At 47.3% G+C, this 16230-nt stretch overlaps 1 protein-coding gene across 1 annotated transcript in view; it reads right to left on the reverse strand.

Moving 5' to 3' along the window:
• Positions 1 to 16230, reverse strand: part of LOC126520649 (kinesin-like protein KIF12) — a 421689-nt gene that overhangs the window by 374191 nt on the left and 31268 nt on the right. The gene's annotated exons all lie outside the window — the stretch shown is intronic.

The following is a 16230-nucleotide window of genomic DNA, read 5'->3' on the forward strand; positions in this document are numbered from 1 at the left end:
GTGGATCCTCCTGATCCTGTTGCGCATGAGCCTGTGACCTGCGTGATGGCTTTTACTGACATGATCGACATGCGCACTGAAGAACAACGCGACAGATCCTTACAGCCAATCATCGCAGGAGTGCAATCTGGCAACACTGATGGCACGTGTCCCATGTTCGTGCTACACGACGGCATCCTCTACCGGCACAACATCCACCCTGACGGCCCGGACTTGCTCATTGTCCTTCCTCGTCATCTGCAATCCGTCGTTCTCGAACAACTTCACGATGCACCGAAGGCGGGACACCTTGGAGTTTTGCGTACATGCGACTGCGTACAGCGCTAGTACTTCTGGTCGGGTGTCTACCATTATGTGCGTCGTTATGTCGCAACATGCGAATTGTGTCAGCGCCGGAAGAAACCTCCCCTGCCACCTGTCGGACGACTCTATCTAATTGAAGTTCCCTCTGAACAATTCTTTCGCGCAGGCCTTGAGTTGTTTGGCCCCTTTCCGACAAAAACTAGAGGGAAATAAGTGGATCGCCGTCTCTACTCATTACGCGACACGCTACTCAATAACAAAGGCGTTGTTGACTAGTGGCGCTACTGACGTCACCGATTTTGTCCTCTACGACGTCATTCTCTACCACGGTGCACCTCAACAGTTACAGACCGCGGCCGCTCGTTTTTGTCTCGAGCTGTGGACGACCTACTCCACTCCTGTGCCACTGAGCACAAGCTGTCCACTGCCTACCACCCACAAACGAACGGCCTTACGGAACGTCTCAACCGAACACTTACAGATGCTGTCAATGTACGTCTCCAACGCTCACCGCGATTGGGACGCCACGCTGGCCTACGTGACATTCGCGTATAACTCGTCCCGACATGACACTGCAGGATATTCACCCTTTTATCTTTTGTATGGTCGCGACGCCACATTGGCATTTGACAACATGCTACCTTCTATGCCATATGTTGCAAATGAGCACGCTACTGAAGAGATCGATCGCGTTCACATGGTCTGTCAAGTTGCCCGATGTCGTTTATTAGCCTCGCAGCATATGCAAAAGAGCGTCACGACCGGTGCCATTGCGATGAATTAAGTTCACCCGAGGTGCTTGGGTGCTCCTTCGATCACTATGTCGTCGGGTCAGCCTCTCCTAGAAGGTTCTCTTGCTACACGAGGCCTCATGAAGTGCTGCGTCAAGTTAACGACGTCAATTACGAGATCTGGCTGTTAGACTTTGATCCATCCTCAAGTTCGACGCCTGTTTACATCTTGCAGGTTTCGCGGCTGAAGACATACTTCGCTCCCAGTTCTTCGCCTAACATGCGCCGAGACGGCGCTTCAGCGCCCAGAGGTCCTGTTACGGAAGGATAAAAGAAGAGAAAGGAAGAAGAAGATAGCGCGACACTGGCTGCTGCGTGTTGTTGCTGGTCATCCATATAAACCACATTGAGTCTGCTTGTACATATATTGTAAATACAGTCTAAACTCCCAAAACCCTTGTAACAATACCATCGAAAATTTGAAGGCAGTAGGGCGTGTCTTGAACAAAAACATGGGAGGGTGGTGGGGATGTTTGCAGCTGGTGATTTAAGAATTTAGATAGTGACTTGTATGAATATATGATGTTTAATGGCGCAAGGGCCAGGTGTGGCCAAAGAGCGCCATGCTAGTGGTAATGAGTTAGCAGTGGACTTATGTGTTCTGTGAACTTAATGTGACGTGGCTGTAAAAAGCCTAAAAGAGTTGATATATATTCCATAAAATATACACGTAGTAAAATTATGGGAATGATAATTGACGTGTTCTATGAAGATTAGAATGCATAAAGAAAGAATCATGCAATATATAAAGTCTGTGAGGTGCTAAAATTGTCTAGAGCACTACTGCCTCACCAGAGCCCTTGAAAGCCAAGGGCTTAGAGGCATGTGCTTTAGAAAGAAAACTATCGTAGCAGCATCCTCTCGAAAGAGGATGCGCTACGAAATTAATGGGCTTGTGATATGGAGCACAACATCTTTCAAAAAGGCGAGGACTGCTTTGGTCTTAAAAAGCGGTTTGGCACCAAGGAACATAGCCGGATGCAGGGGAATACAATGGCTATATGCAAAAGGAAAATGTTTTCTCCTGTCTCTTTCGGCTTCCCGGCACTCCAGGAAGACACGGAGGACGGTCAACCGGTCGCCACATCTACCACAGGTTGGAGGCTCGTTACCCGTTAAGAGAAAGCTGTGAGTGCCAAATGTGTGTCCTATTCTCAGGCTAGTGAATAGGACATCGGTTCTTCGTATTTTCGTAGTTGAGTGCCAGGAACCTAACTTCGGCTTAATTAGGTCAAGCTTATTACTTGTTTCTGCGTCCCACAAGCGTTGCCAGTGGCTTCGGGGTTTGTTTCTTAGGAAAGGCTTCATGTCTGTGGCAGGGACAGCAGCAGAACGAATGCCTTGCGATGCTATTGATTTGGCGATCTCGTCGGCAAACACATTTCCCTCGATTCCTCTATGGCCAGGAACCCAGCATATTACTACATGCCTATGTGATAGGTACATGTTACATAAGAGTGAGTAGCGTTCATTGAAGACAGGATTCGTATGCTTTTGAAAAGAAATGAGTGCTTTTACAAGACTTAATGAGTCAGAGAATATGATGGCTTTGTCGAGTTTAAGTTTCTTTATATGTTTTACTGCACACAGTACTGCGTAGACTTCTGCAGTGAAGATACTTGTTATAGGGTTCAACACGTCAGATTCAGTAAAAGAGGGACCAACAGCAGCGTAGGATACGCCAGCATTTGATTTTGATGCGTCTGTGTAAAACTCGGAGCAGGAGTACTTCAATGGAAGCTCACGGAAATGCATGGCAATTTCAAGCTCAGGAGCGTGCTTTGTGACCTTTACAAAGGATACGTCACATTCTATCACCTGCCACTGCCAGGGCGGTAATAGCTTAATTGCAGGCATTAGACGATGTTCGAGAAATGGGACGTCCATTTCTTCGCCAAGTTCTCTTACATGCAGTGAGAAAGGTAATCTCATAGAGGGTCTATTACGAAAAAGTGTTTCACACGTCAAGTCGTTAACGGTTGTGAAACACGGATGTTCCTTATTTGAGCGCACTTTCAGAAAATAGTTAAAGCTGATGTATGTTCTCCGAAAATGGAGTGACCACTCATCGGACTAGACATACAAACTTTCAACGGGGCTTGTTCTAAATGCGCCAGTGGCCAGGCGGATTCCCAAATGGTGAACGGGGTCTAACATCTTTAGCGCGCTCGGGGCGGCAGAGTGATATACTACGGCACCATAGTCTATTCGTGATCGAACTAGGCTCCTGTAAAGATTCAACAGGCACTTCCTGTCGCTACCCCATGTTGTGTGGGATAGGATTTTAAGTAGGTTCATTGTTTTTAGACATATTGCTTTTAGACATGTTATGTGTGAAATGAATGTAAGCTTGGAGTCAAGTATAACACCTAGAAATTTGTGTTCTTTGTTAAAAGGAATTTGTTGTCCGCCCAGTTCTAGAAAAGGGTCTGGGACCAGGCCTCTCGTTCGTGTGAAGAGAACACAGGAACTTTTGTGAGGGTTGATTTTAAATCCATTTTGATCTGCCCACATGGACACCTTGTTTAGGGCCTGCTGTACCTGTCTCTCGCAGACTGTTATGTAGCAGGATTTGAAACCTATTTGTACATCGTCTACGTAGACGGAATAAAAAATAGCTGGTGGTAATGATGCCCGAAGCGTGTTCATCTTTACGACAAAGAGCGTGCAGCTGAGTACTCCACCCTGGGGTACCCCAGTTTCCTTTATGAATGTACGCGACAGTGCAGGACCTATTTTCACCCGAAATGTACGGTTCTCTAAGTAGCTCTCTATAATAGTTAACATATTGCCGTGGATGCCCAGCGCCGGAAGGTCGCGCAGGATACCATACCGCCAGGTTGTGTCGTGCGCTTTTTCCATATCCAGAAACACAGAAAAGATTGTTTGTGCACGAAAGCATCGCGAATGCTCGCTTCGATGCGCACGAGATGGTCAGTTGTAGGTCGCCCTTCCCGAAAACCACATTGAAATGGGTCAGGCATTTTGCTGGACTGTAGGAGATGTATGAGACGGCGATTGATAATTTTTTTCAAAAAGCTTACAGAGGCAGCTTGTAAGCGCTATGGGACGGTAGCTAGTGAGCAATGAAGTGTCTTTACCATGCTTCAAAACAGGGATCACAATAGCCTCCTTCCGCTTTGATGGGAGATAACCAGCAGCCCAGATAGTATTGAGAAGTGTAAGTAGCGTGATTTGTGTGTCGGAGTGTAGGTGCTTAAGCATATCATACATGACTCTATCGGGGCCCGGTGCAGAGCTCCGACATTCTGACAAGGAAGCTTTAAGTTCCGCAATCGTAAAAGGACGATTATAAGGATCGTTTGGCATGGATTTCGGATTCAGTGACTTAAGTTCTTCTATTGCTTTATGCTTAAGAAAGTTCTCCGAATACTGAGTGGAGCTAGACACGCGCTCGAAGTGTTCACCAAGAGCATCAGCCTGCCCTTCCAACTTGTTTCCTTCTTTATCAACAAGGGGCAATGGCTAAAATTGTGTTCCCTTTAGTCTTCTCAGCCCGTTCCATACTTTTGCCTCCTGTGTGTAGGAGTTAATGCCGGACAAGAATCTCTCTCAGCTTGTCTTCTTTGCCTGCCTTCGAGTCCGCCTTCCCTGCGATTTAATGTTTTTTAAATTCCATCAGATTTTCTGCAGTGGGGTATTGGCGCAGTATGCCCCACGCTTTATTTTTTTTTCACGCCTCCTTGCATTCCTCATTCCACCATGGAACTCGACTTTTGTATGAGGTACCCCTTTATTGTGGGATGAAGTTATTCGCTGCCTCGATGATAAAAGCGGTAAAATACGCTACCGCGTCGTCAATACTAAAATCGGTGATAAAATCTCGTGATAGGTAGGTCGATTCCTTAAGATGCTCCCAGTCGGCGGAAGCCAGCTTCCACCGAGGCGTATATGAAGGGCATTGATGTTCTTCAATTAAGTTTAAAAGTATTGGAAAATGGTCACCCGTATGGATTTTTAATAACACTCCACTCAAGGTATAAGGGAAAAGATCTGCGGAGCCGATAGATAGGTCTATGGAAGAATGTGAGTGGTGATACATATTATAGTAAGTCGGTTCGTTTTTATTGAAGAGGCATGTTCCCGTGTTTACTAAGAAGTTTTCTACTAACCGACCTCTCGCGTCGCATCGTGAGTCTCCCCACATCGTGTGGTGAGCATTAAAATCTCCCACAAGTATGTAAGGCTCGGGAAGTTGGAAAATAAGGTTGTAAAAGTCTGTTTTTTTTTTTAGATGATGGTTCGGGGGTATATAAATAGAACAGACAGTGATGAATTTATTAAAGAGAATAGCCCGAACTGCCACTGCTTCAAGGGTCGTCTGAAGGGCGACGTGTCGGCAAGCTACAGACTTGTCCGCTATTAGAGCTACTCCGCCAGAGGCGTTAGCCTCATCGCGATCCCTTCGGAAGATGAAGTAATTGCGAAGAAAGTCTGTGTTTGTAGGTTTCATATGTGTCTGCTGAACACACAGCAACTTGGGATTGTGTTTGTGTAGTAGTTCCATAATGCCATCGAGGTTATTTAGAAGTCCTCGTACATTCCACTGTAGTACCGTATTTTCGCGATTCTAAGCACCCCCCGATTCTAAGCACCCCCCCCCCCCCCCTCTATTTTCGCGAGAAAGTTAGGAAAAAAGTTTGCATACGAATCTAAGCACCGCCCTATTTGTCAGGAAGAGCGCGTAGCCAAGGCGGCCAAACGCGCTTGCTCACTCTGGAATCATTGCTCGGCGGACCTGCAGGCACGCGGTCTATGCTTCTGTTGGACGCGTTTCGCAGTCATCCGACCCCTTAGGTAAAGACAAAGCTTCGGAACATCAATAACGACGTGGTTGTGATTCCGGGTGGCATGACGCTAGTGCTGCAAACCCTCGACGTTTCAGTCAACAAGCCCTTCAAAGCCAATCTCCGACAGGAGTACGAAGAGTGGGTGCGAAATCCTGACCGGACGAAGATGCCGACGGGAAAGCTGCAGAAAGCGCCCCCATCAACCATCGCAAAGTGCATTTCGGACGCGATGAAGAGGGTCCAAGTGGACGTTGTGGTCAAATCATTTAAGAAGTGCTCGATCACAAACAACTTCGACGGAACGGAAGACGACCTGCTGTGGGATACCGAGAGCAGCGGTTCAAGCGGTGCGACGAACTCGAGTGGCAGTGATAGTGACTGAGCATCGTACACAAGCGGTTTGTTCACTGTGTGCACCGATTTTTCTTTTGGATGTTTGCAAAATAAAATGTTATTTCTCGCACCCATCTCGTCATGATGTCGCAGCAAAAAGAGGGAGGGGGGGTCATTCTAGATTTCTCGAATCTAAGCACCCCCCCTCCTCACTTTGGGCATCGCGATCGTGAAAAAAAGGGGGCGCTTAGAATCGAGTAATACGGTATTTGTGTGTTCATTATGCTATTAGTGTTTAGTGCTGTGTGTTTAAGACACGAGGATTAGCTCACGGGCCTTTTTCAGGCGCCGTGACGGGAGTTTTGTCTCTTTTGGAGCGATCGAGAATGCCTCGCCGCTCCTTAGGTGCTGGTGGAGCCGTCTTGTTGGTGGTTGTGTCCATTGCCTCTTGCGAAGCGCTGGACACGCGCTCTTCCGAGCGCTTTGTTTGGCGTGAAGGCCTCGGCACGTTGGACGAGGCCTTTGAGGTCACCTGCCCGGAGGTAGATGGCCCCTTCTGCGGGGTTGGCGTAGCAGCGCTAGCTGCAGCCGCCGGAGGGGGGGGGGGGGGGGGCGGATGGCGTCACTGCTGCCTCACTGGGTGTGGGACGGTCAGCCGCCGGAGACCGTTGTGGCGTTGCCCCCTGACGCGCCACTTCGGCAAATGTGTTCTTAGGCAGGTATGCCACCCGCCTACGTGCCTCCTTGAACGATATATTTTCTTTCACTTTGATCGTGACAATTTCGTTTTCTTTTTTCCAAGACGGGCACGACCGTGAGTACGCGACGTGCTCTCCATCACAGTTTATACAATGCAAAGAGTTCTCGCAAGCGTCAGACGTGTGTTCATGGGCACTGCATTTCGCACATGTTTGGCATCCTCGGCAGCTCTGCGAGCTGTGGCCAAAACGTTGGCATTTGAAACATCTCAGGGGATTCGGCACATACGGTCTTACACGAAGCTTGATGTACCCGGCCTCGTTTGACTCAGGCAGGATGCTTGAATTGAAGGTGAGTATTAGGTGTTTGGTCTGTATTTCCTTATTATCACGCCTCATATTAATTCGCTTAACGTTTATGACGTTCTGCTCACTGAAGCCCTCCAGCAGCTCAGCCTCAGTCAGCTCCAAGAGATCGTCATCGGAGACTACGCCACGGGTGGTATTCATGGTACGATGAGGAGTTACTGTTACTTTGGCGTCACCAAATGAAACTAGATTGGGTAGCTTTTCATATTGTTTCTGGTTGCGGAGCTCTAAGAGGAGATCGCCGCTTGCCATCCTGGATGCTTTATAACCTGTACCAAAAATTTGGGTAAGAGACTGGGACACAAGGAATGGTGAGATTGTTCGCACGGGTTTGTCTGGTGTTTCGGAGTGCACTACATGGAAACGAGGAAAAGTTTCTTTTTGACGGGCAAAAAATTTGAAGACATCATGGGTGAGCCCCCTCTTGAGGGAGCGATCAGGTAATGGGGGGAAAGATGAAGCCATTAGAGATTGTAATTTCGGCAGTAACGCCAGCCACGCCACCCACCATGGAGTCCTACAAGGGGACGTTGCAGGACCTGTGAAACACAGCCTGCAAACGCCAGCTGTACATTACTACTGTAACCAAATATGATATAACCTAGGTTGGTTATTCACACAAGGTTAACCCTTGCTGCCTGGAAAAATTGGAAGTAAAGAGAAGCTAGGAGAAGACAGGAAAGATGAAAAGTTAGAGAAAGACGAAGGCTGGAGGGAGAGAAAGACAGGAAAAGGCAACTACCGATTTCCCCCGGATGGGTCAGTCCGGGGGTGCCGTCTACGTGAAGCAGAGGCCAAAGAGGTGTGTTGCCTCCGCCGGGGGGCCTTAAAGGTCCGAACACCCGGCATCGGCTCAACCCCCAGGATCCCCCTTTCCCCGGACACGGCTAAGCCACGCACGGCTACACGCGGGAGGGTCCAACCCTCGTGTGCTCGGGTACGTGGTGTCGCAACACACCAAACGCCTGCTCACGCAGACGCCCCTGCGGGGAGATAGTGACTTGGTAGGTGCGTTGTTATTATAGACACTATAGGCGACCTGGGATATCTGGTGTAAATATTTCATCATCGGGAACCTTATGTATTCCAGAAGAGCGTTATAGCGCCGAAAAAACAACACACAGCAAGCGAGACGGGACAGGCGCTGTGTGTTGTGTTTTTTCGGTGCTATAACCCTCTTCTGGAAACATGCACCAACTAGCCCCCCAACAAGTATTACTCAGCAACCTTATGTATTCTTATACATTTTAGGAACAAGATTAAAGGAAGCTGCTTCTTTGTTCTTGGGTATCATGAAGCGATATTCAGATTACGTGATTAGTTCCCTGGACAGGAGCTCCATTATCCTGCATTGCACGAGATTGCTGTAGTCTGAAGTTGGGTTGGAGTGGAGTTCTTTGCAATGGGTGTGGTTGCTCAGTTGTTTGGAGGCCTCATTCTTGTACTTTTCTATAGGCCAGATTACGATACTACCGCCTTTTTCTGTTGGTTTTATGACGATATCATTTCTTCCCGCGAGATCTTTAAGGACGTAGTGCTGAGCGGGGGTCGAATTACTGGGGTTTGCGGCAATGCCGCCTTGGCTGTAGAATTTCCTTTCGGATTAGCTTTATGTAGAAATCGTGTCCTCGTGTCTCCGCGCAATCTTTTTCAGTATAAATTTTAACCAACTAGCCCAACTATCTGCTCTTCTAAGTATAAATCCAGGTCTGGGCACTGTTCGGCTTCCGGTATCCACGTTCTAGTTGGCCTAAGAGATTCTCCTGTTTTCCTACGTCTGGCCTATCGAAAAAGAATTCCTTGAAGCGCATGCGTCTTGAACACTGTGTTATATCTTTGTGGAGTTCGTATTGGTTTACTTAGTTGTTCGTTGGACAAAATGTTAGACTACGGTTCAGGAGATCGAATTCATCGGGACCTAAACACTGTGATATGTCTACTACGTTACTGCAATGCTCTGTATGCTCACTAGTAGCACTATCGGTATAGCTATATGCTGCAGAGTTCACATTAGTTTTCTTGGGTGTACCTGGGGTTCTAGTACTTTTGTGTTCGTATTTACCCACTAGGTTTTCCTCCATTGTTTCGACGAATTGTTCAAGTTCTCTCGCGGACACAGCTAAAAAGCTTCCCAAAGCCGTCGCCGACCAGGTCATAATTTTGATGAGCTTAAACTCTACATACTATAGCGAAATGTTCGTTCTGCGCGTGACAGAAGATACAGAGTATCAGACAGCATCTACGAGTTCAAGACATTGCAACCAATAGGCATAAGCATTTCAAAGGGAGCTTTAGAATTTATTCGCTATGCTAAATTTCAAGCTATAGGCAACAACACAGCTATATTTCAGTGGGTTGCTTAGTGTGTTGTTTCTTTCTTTGCTTTCCTCCCTTTCTTTTTTCTTTTATTTATATATGTATTCCATTTTAGTAATCTTTTGTTCCTCGAGCACCATTCTCTGCCGCTTCTTTTATTCTCTTTTTCAGAAAGACGATAGCTCACTGACCTCTAGGGGAGCTCATAATCACCCTCCAGCCGCCCCCCCCCCCCCCTCCTGTCGGCCCCTTCTACAAAAAAACACACGGCCCGCTGACACAGGGCCGTGTTACCGGCCGTGTATCAGCCGGTAACATGTCAACCGACTGACATACGGTGCTACCTCACATTCCTCCACCGACGTTGAATAGCACATCTTTCTTTTCAATTCTACACCGTCACCGCAAGCGCACCCTCGGCCGTTGCCTCGCCCACCCGCCTTAACCCTTGTCCCCTTTCGAAGAACCCTACCTATATGTACTGTGCCGAGGAAAGCATATGTCGCCTTGAAAAATTCATCAGCCCTTCCCTTCTGTGAAGAAGGAGGAGCACAGAAGCCTTAGCGTGTTTTACCTCGATCGACGCATTTATGTATGTATATATTATTATTATTATTATTGTATTATTATTGTTATTATTATTATTATTATTTTTATTATTATTATTATTATTATTATTATTACAATACACAACGGCCACTGGTGGTACCAGTGTGTTTGGACGCCGGTGGCCGTTAAACCGAGCCTCGACGCGAGCGACGATATGCGTTGACCGGGGCGCAGTCAAAAGAATATACGAAACAAAACACGTTTCTTAGTAATTTTCGATTTACCACACTTCCTAGTTAATTAGCTGAATGAAACTGAGAAGTACCAGAGTTTTATTCTAGCGGAAAAACATGGGACTGCCCGTTTCCTTACCGTAGAAGCCCTTGTATGGACAGCCATACGGGAATTCCACAATATTTACAGCTTCACTGTGAACTACGTAATTAAAAAAGAAGATGAAACTCGGCATAATGTTAGAGCCGTCTTAGCGGCTAGTGGTCATATAATTTGTTTCGGGATAGTTCCCATAACAAAAGAGTTACAGTGGCTTTCTGTAACCATACACGCTCCGTAAACGCTCATGTATTGACAGCAAACGGGAATTCTGTAACGTTTACAACTTCACTGTGAACTAACTAATTATGACAAGTAAATGAAACTCCGCTTCATGATACATACGTCTTCGCGGTAAATGTCAGTATAAGTTTTGCCAAGATACCTACATTAGATTGAGAGGTACAGAGCATTCGCGAGGAAATGGAGACGAATTTCGTGTCGCCGCGACGCGCAGACACGAAAAGACACGGTGGCCATCGACCACCGCCGGAGGGTATATAGAGCTTCGCTGTGCATAGCTTGGTGGTACAACCCATCGCTCCGTTCTAGAGGGGACGCTCATAGCATCCATCCATCCATGCCAGTGGCGTAGCCAGAAATTTCGTTCGGGGGGGGGGGGGGGGGCTCACTATTCAGCTCTGCCTCCTCCTTATAGAATTTTTCGAGGGATCAAATACATTAAACATTATTAATAACTGCGTTGCCATTGCCAAAGATGCTGCAAACGAATTCTTGAATGCTACGCACTGTCAAGACAAGTAAAATATTGCTACACGCGTGTGGTATGTGTTTCTTTGAACGTGGCGCGTGGGCGCCATCGCTCCAGAAAGGAAGAGGAAGAACGAACTAGGCTCGCGCTGTGAATCTAAGCGGTCAGCGCTGCAACCATTGTTGTAAATATAACTTGTAAATAGTTGCTCGTCTTACTGACTCGTCCTTTGCGTAACAATATGTATTTTTTCACAAAAGAATATACTCGTATGTCTCGAAAATTGTGCCCGAAATAACTGATATTAATGCTTCTATGTTTTCTGTGTATTTAATAAGGAAAGCAAATATCACACGAACTTCAGAACTATATTAGCTTAAACCAGCAAAGCAGTGCATGCCGCTGATATGAAAAATATAATGGCAATGAAATGAACAAGTTGAGGACAAATATTTTATTAAAACTTTGTTAGCCTCCCTGCCTTTCTATCATTTGCATCTCTCTCTCTCTCTCTCTGTGATTGAAGAACTTTGTTTACATTTTTCTGCATTGCAACGACCAGAGAAAATCTCAGACGCTGTCCTTTGTTAGAATGTATTGCGCAATGGCAGCTGTCACCGGTAGGGTATTTTGAGTAATTGCTCCGAAATTTTAGTCGCAACAAGGAGCACATACAAAAAGCCGGCGTTCTGCAAAATATACAAGGGCGAGTCAAATGTAGTGAGCCAGTGCGAATATAGGACAAACAGGGTACTTTATTTAAAAGTAGTCTCCATGAGCATTTAGACGTTTGTCCCACTGACTAACCAGTCGCGTGATTCCCTTCTCATGAAACTCTTGGGTTGCTGCTTCAAAAAGTCTGTAACTTACTATTTCACGTCATCGTCCGACACGAATCTGGTTCTTTTGAGGTGTTTTCTGAAATGCTCCAAAATGTGGAAGTCGCAAGGCGACAGGTGTGGGCTGTATGGCGGATGTTGAAGCGTTTCCCACTTGAAGTTTGCCAGTTAACCACATCAGCGACGTGGGGAAGGGCATTGTCGTGGAGCAAGATGACCCCATTCCTCAATTTTCCACGTCGTTTATTCTTGATTGCGACACGCCATGGATCCGACGTTTCACAAAATCGTAAACGATTGATAGTCTCTCCAGGTTTAGCAAATTCGACTGATAATGGCCCCTGACGATCGAAAAAAGAAGTCAACAGCGCCTTTCCGGCAGAAATGACGGCCTTTGCTTTTCTTGGGGGTGGTGTATTCAAATGTTTTCACTGTACTATTAGCCGTCGTGTTTCAGGCTCGTAGTAGCGGCACCATGATTAGTCCCCGGTCACAAGTGCAGTCAAAAAGTCGTCACCCTCATTGTGATGCCGGATTAGATGAGTCAAGGCCGCGCCGAACCTCACCCTCTTCTGGCGGTAGTTCAATGTGTTGGGCATTCATTGCGCACACAAAAGCCGATAACCGAGATATTCATGAATTATGGTGTGACCCGAACCGTGACTGATGCTCACACGCCCTGCCAATTCATCGATGCTTATCCTCCGTTCTTATCTAACCAGCCTTTGGAATTGTGTTGGGGGTGATTGCACGGTGGCTTTGGCCCGGTCTTGGGTCGTCTTTGTAACTTTCACGTCCTTCTTTGAACCGTTTGCTCCAACACTTTACAGTGGCCAATGAAACGCAATGCTCACCGTACACGGCAGCCATACGGCGACTAATTACTTTTTGGGAACCATCTTCATCTGTCAAAAACCTCACGACACCATGCTGTTGACCTTCAGGACCCAATAAAGTTCTCCATACCATACCATACCATGTTGTTGAACTTTTGGAGTGTCCATTATGTCACACAACCATGTTCACCCAGGAAAGTCAAGGGCTGCGTCTGTGAATGCAGTGCTCCAACTCTATAGCGCACTGTTCCTGGGTCTCCTACGCGACAGCTTACCTGTACTAGGTGGGACCGGTAAGACCAACCTCCGAGCCCTCCAGTCTGTACGAGCTCAAGCTCTGCGAATTTGTCTAGGCCTTCCCAGGTGTGCATCAACGGCAGCAACAATAGCCATCGCGCATCACCACCCCATCAATACGTATATTCATGTCGACTCCTTAAGGATGCACATTAGGCACTTCGCCCGACTTCCATCGCATCATCTCACCTCACTTCCTGCCGTTCTACCTCGTTCAGCGTTTAGTACAATTATTGCCGCCAACCATGGCGGCAATATTATTGCCGCCAACTTCACACCTGCAGCACGACCATCTTTACCGCTGTGGTGCCTACATCCACTCCAGGCCCTTCTTGTCATTCCCGGCATCAAAAAGAAAACGGAGATGCCATCTTTCGCCCTTAAGCAAGCCGTGCTTTCATTCCTACAGGACAAACGCAACGAACGCACCCACGTTTACACGGACGGTTCTGCCTCCTCTAAAAGTTCAGCTGGAGCAGTGGTACTTCCCGCTCAATCTGTCACCATCAATTTCAAGACGTCGCACGTTACATCATCGACGGCTGCAGAACTCGCAGCTATCTGGACTGCTCTGGAGTTTATTGGTCCCAAATCACCACATTCATGGTCATTCTTTTGTGATTCAAAGACAGCTCTCCAGTGTCTGCTGTCCCCTTTCAACCACGGACCTAATGTGGAATTAGTCGCAGACATCCGACTACTCCACCATTGCGCAATCGAAAAGGGACACAACATCATCTACCAGTGGATACCAAGTAACTGCGGAATTTCGGGAAATGACAGTGCGGATGACGCTGCCCCGTAGGCTCACGATGGTGCCCAGATTATACCCATACCGCTCTCAAGAACAGATGCAGGCACAAGTCTTCGCTCCCTCGCATGCGAGCTTACGCAAATTCTGTAGAACACTAGTGGATTCACGAACGCACGTCTTCACAGATTGGATCCAAGTTTGCAACTCCGTCTTCCACCAGGCCTAGGCCTGGTGGAACCCGGGTTGCTATGAGCGGAAGCAACGCATCTGTGCCGCCTATGGCCCGGCGTGGTTTTCACGAACTTCTATTTCTTCCGCACTGGAATGGTCGACCACCCTGCTTGCGACACCTGCGGCTGCGAAGAGACGATCGCGCACCTCCTCTGTGACTGTCCACGTTACAATGGGCCAAGAAAAGCGCTCGCGACCGCATTAAAGAAACTGGACAATCGCCCCTTTACAGAAGAGAAAGTTCTAGGACACTAGTCAAGACAAGTTTCGGCATTCAAGGCCTTAAGGGCTTTGCTTAAGTTTTTAAGGGCCTGTGGATTGTGCGACCGCCTTTGACTAATGTTGCGCGTAAGATCGCGTTACTGCGTGAATTTTTATTGTTTTTTTCTCTCTTCCTTCTCCTTTTATTCCGTTTACCCCTTTCCCCAACACAGGGTAGGCAGCCAGTATTTACACTGGCTAACCTCCCTGTCCTTCCTTCCCTTTTGTCTATCTCTCTCACCTATTATGGAACCTTGATCCTCACACCTGCGTGTCACTTTTGTAAATAAGGGATGCCTCTGCACCACGTGTATGCCTCGCAGGTAATGAACCAAACCATTATTGCGCATGGTGGGTTCGCTCACTTTCATTTGACTTGCCTTCGTACATTAGAAATGCGAAGATACAACAGAATGTACAAATGCGAAGATGAAGCTTGATAAAGGCCAAAAAGTGTCACTGGAAGCAAAGTTCACTGCAAATATACGCAAAACCTCGCAACAAGATATTTAGTTATACGTATAAGTCTCCAATAAATCTACGTATCTAAAAAAAGGTCACTATATATGATGCGTCAAACAAGGCAAATAAACATGTCGCGCAACCACACATTCACAGATCACAGCTTCCACTCCTTCCACTCCCCCGATGTATCGCGCGCGACGGGAGGCCGCTATTCTTCCTTGCGCACGGAAGACTGGGCCACCATTGTCGGCTCACCATCGTCGGCTAAGCGTAAGCGCCGCCCACCCCCCTTGCACTTTCACTCGCACATACAGCATGCGGCGCGCGGTAACGATCTTACCGCCCATGGACTTTATACCAAACATGAGGGCGACGGTGACGGCAGGAATGCGCCTGGAGTTTCCATATAACTGCTATCGCAATAATATAATAAGAGTATCCGGCAAATGAAGCGTCCCGTGGCCCATTGCTTTCCGCTGAAGAAGTAATAAAATCGAACTTTCACCATGCGACAATTCGCTGTGCCGCAACAATGACTTTTTTCTTTTGTTGGGCGGGGGCCGCCGAAAATGAAATAACGCAAAGGAAAGCATGTTAGCTACAACCGAATGCCTACTTTGGGCACCTAGTGTGGCTACTGAAGGAATATCGAAGAAAACGTGAGACGCTCAGTCCACAGAGAACCATACGCACACTGCTCGGTACTCTACACCGGCAAGACAAAATTATCCGGAGAGGTTTGCACTCAAGTGAACGCGTTGCAATCCGTCGAGTCCCCGTAGTGATGGCGGCGAACGATCATGCATTGTATCTTTTTCTTGTCTGCTAGCCAGAAAGCGTCTAAAACTCTGCCAGGCGAAAATCCACTCGGCCAGAGAAAAATTAGCACGCATCGAAGTGCGCCGCGCGGTGCTCGATGCAGCACGAAAAAAACGCATGCGCACTGGATGGTTCGGCAGCCCGCGGGTAGCGAGAACAAAAAAGAAAAAGAAGAGGCATAATGTGTCCTCGCGAATAGAAGCCCAAGTATACATAGAAAAATAAATAAGAACGTAGTTACCTTTGGTGGCTTTAGTGTCTTGACGTGGATGCTTTGGCGCAGGTGAAAAAAGAAGTTATTTGTTTCTGTGACATGACCGCACAAATTAACCACCACAACGCTTCGTCTCATCGGACCTCGCTGCGTGCTTTGTGAACTTGTCTGATAGTGCGTTGATTTGGCTTGTCTCTTTGTATGGTCCGTTGTACGACTTTAGGAAAGTCAATGCAGCTTCGGCGTGAAATGTTTATAACATTAAACTCATATAGTTTCGGAATTGAAAATCTAGAGCA

Source organism: Dermacentor andersoni, chromosome 3 (genome assembly GCF_023375885.2).
Source record: "Dermacentor andersoni chromosome 3, qqDerAnde1_hic_scaffold, whole genome shotgun sequence".
Taxonomy (NCBI): domain Eukaryota; kingdom Metazoa; phylum Arthropoda; class Arachnida; order Ixodida; family Ixodidae; genus Dermacentor; species Dermacentor andersoni.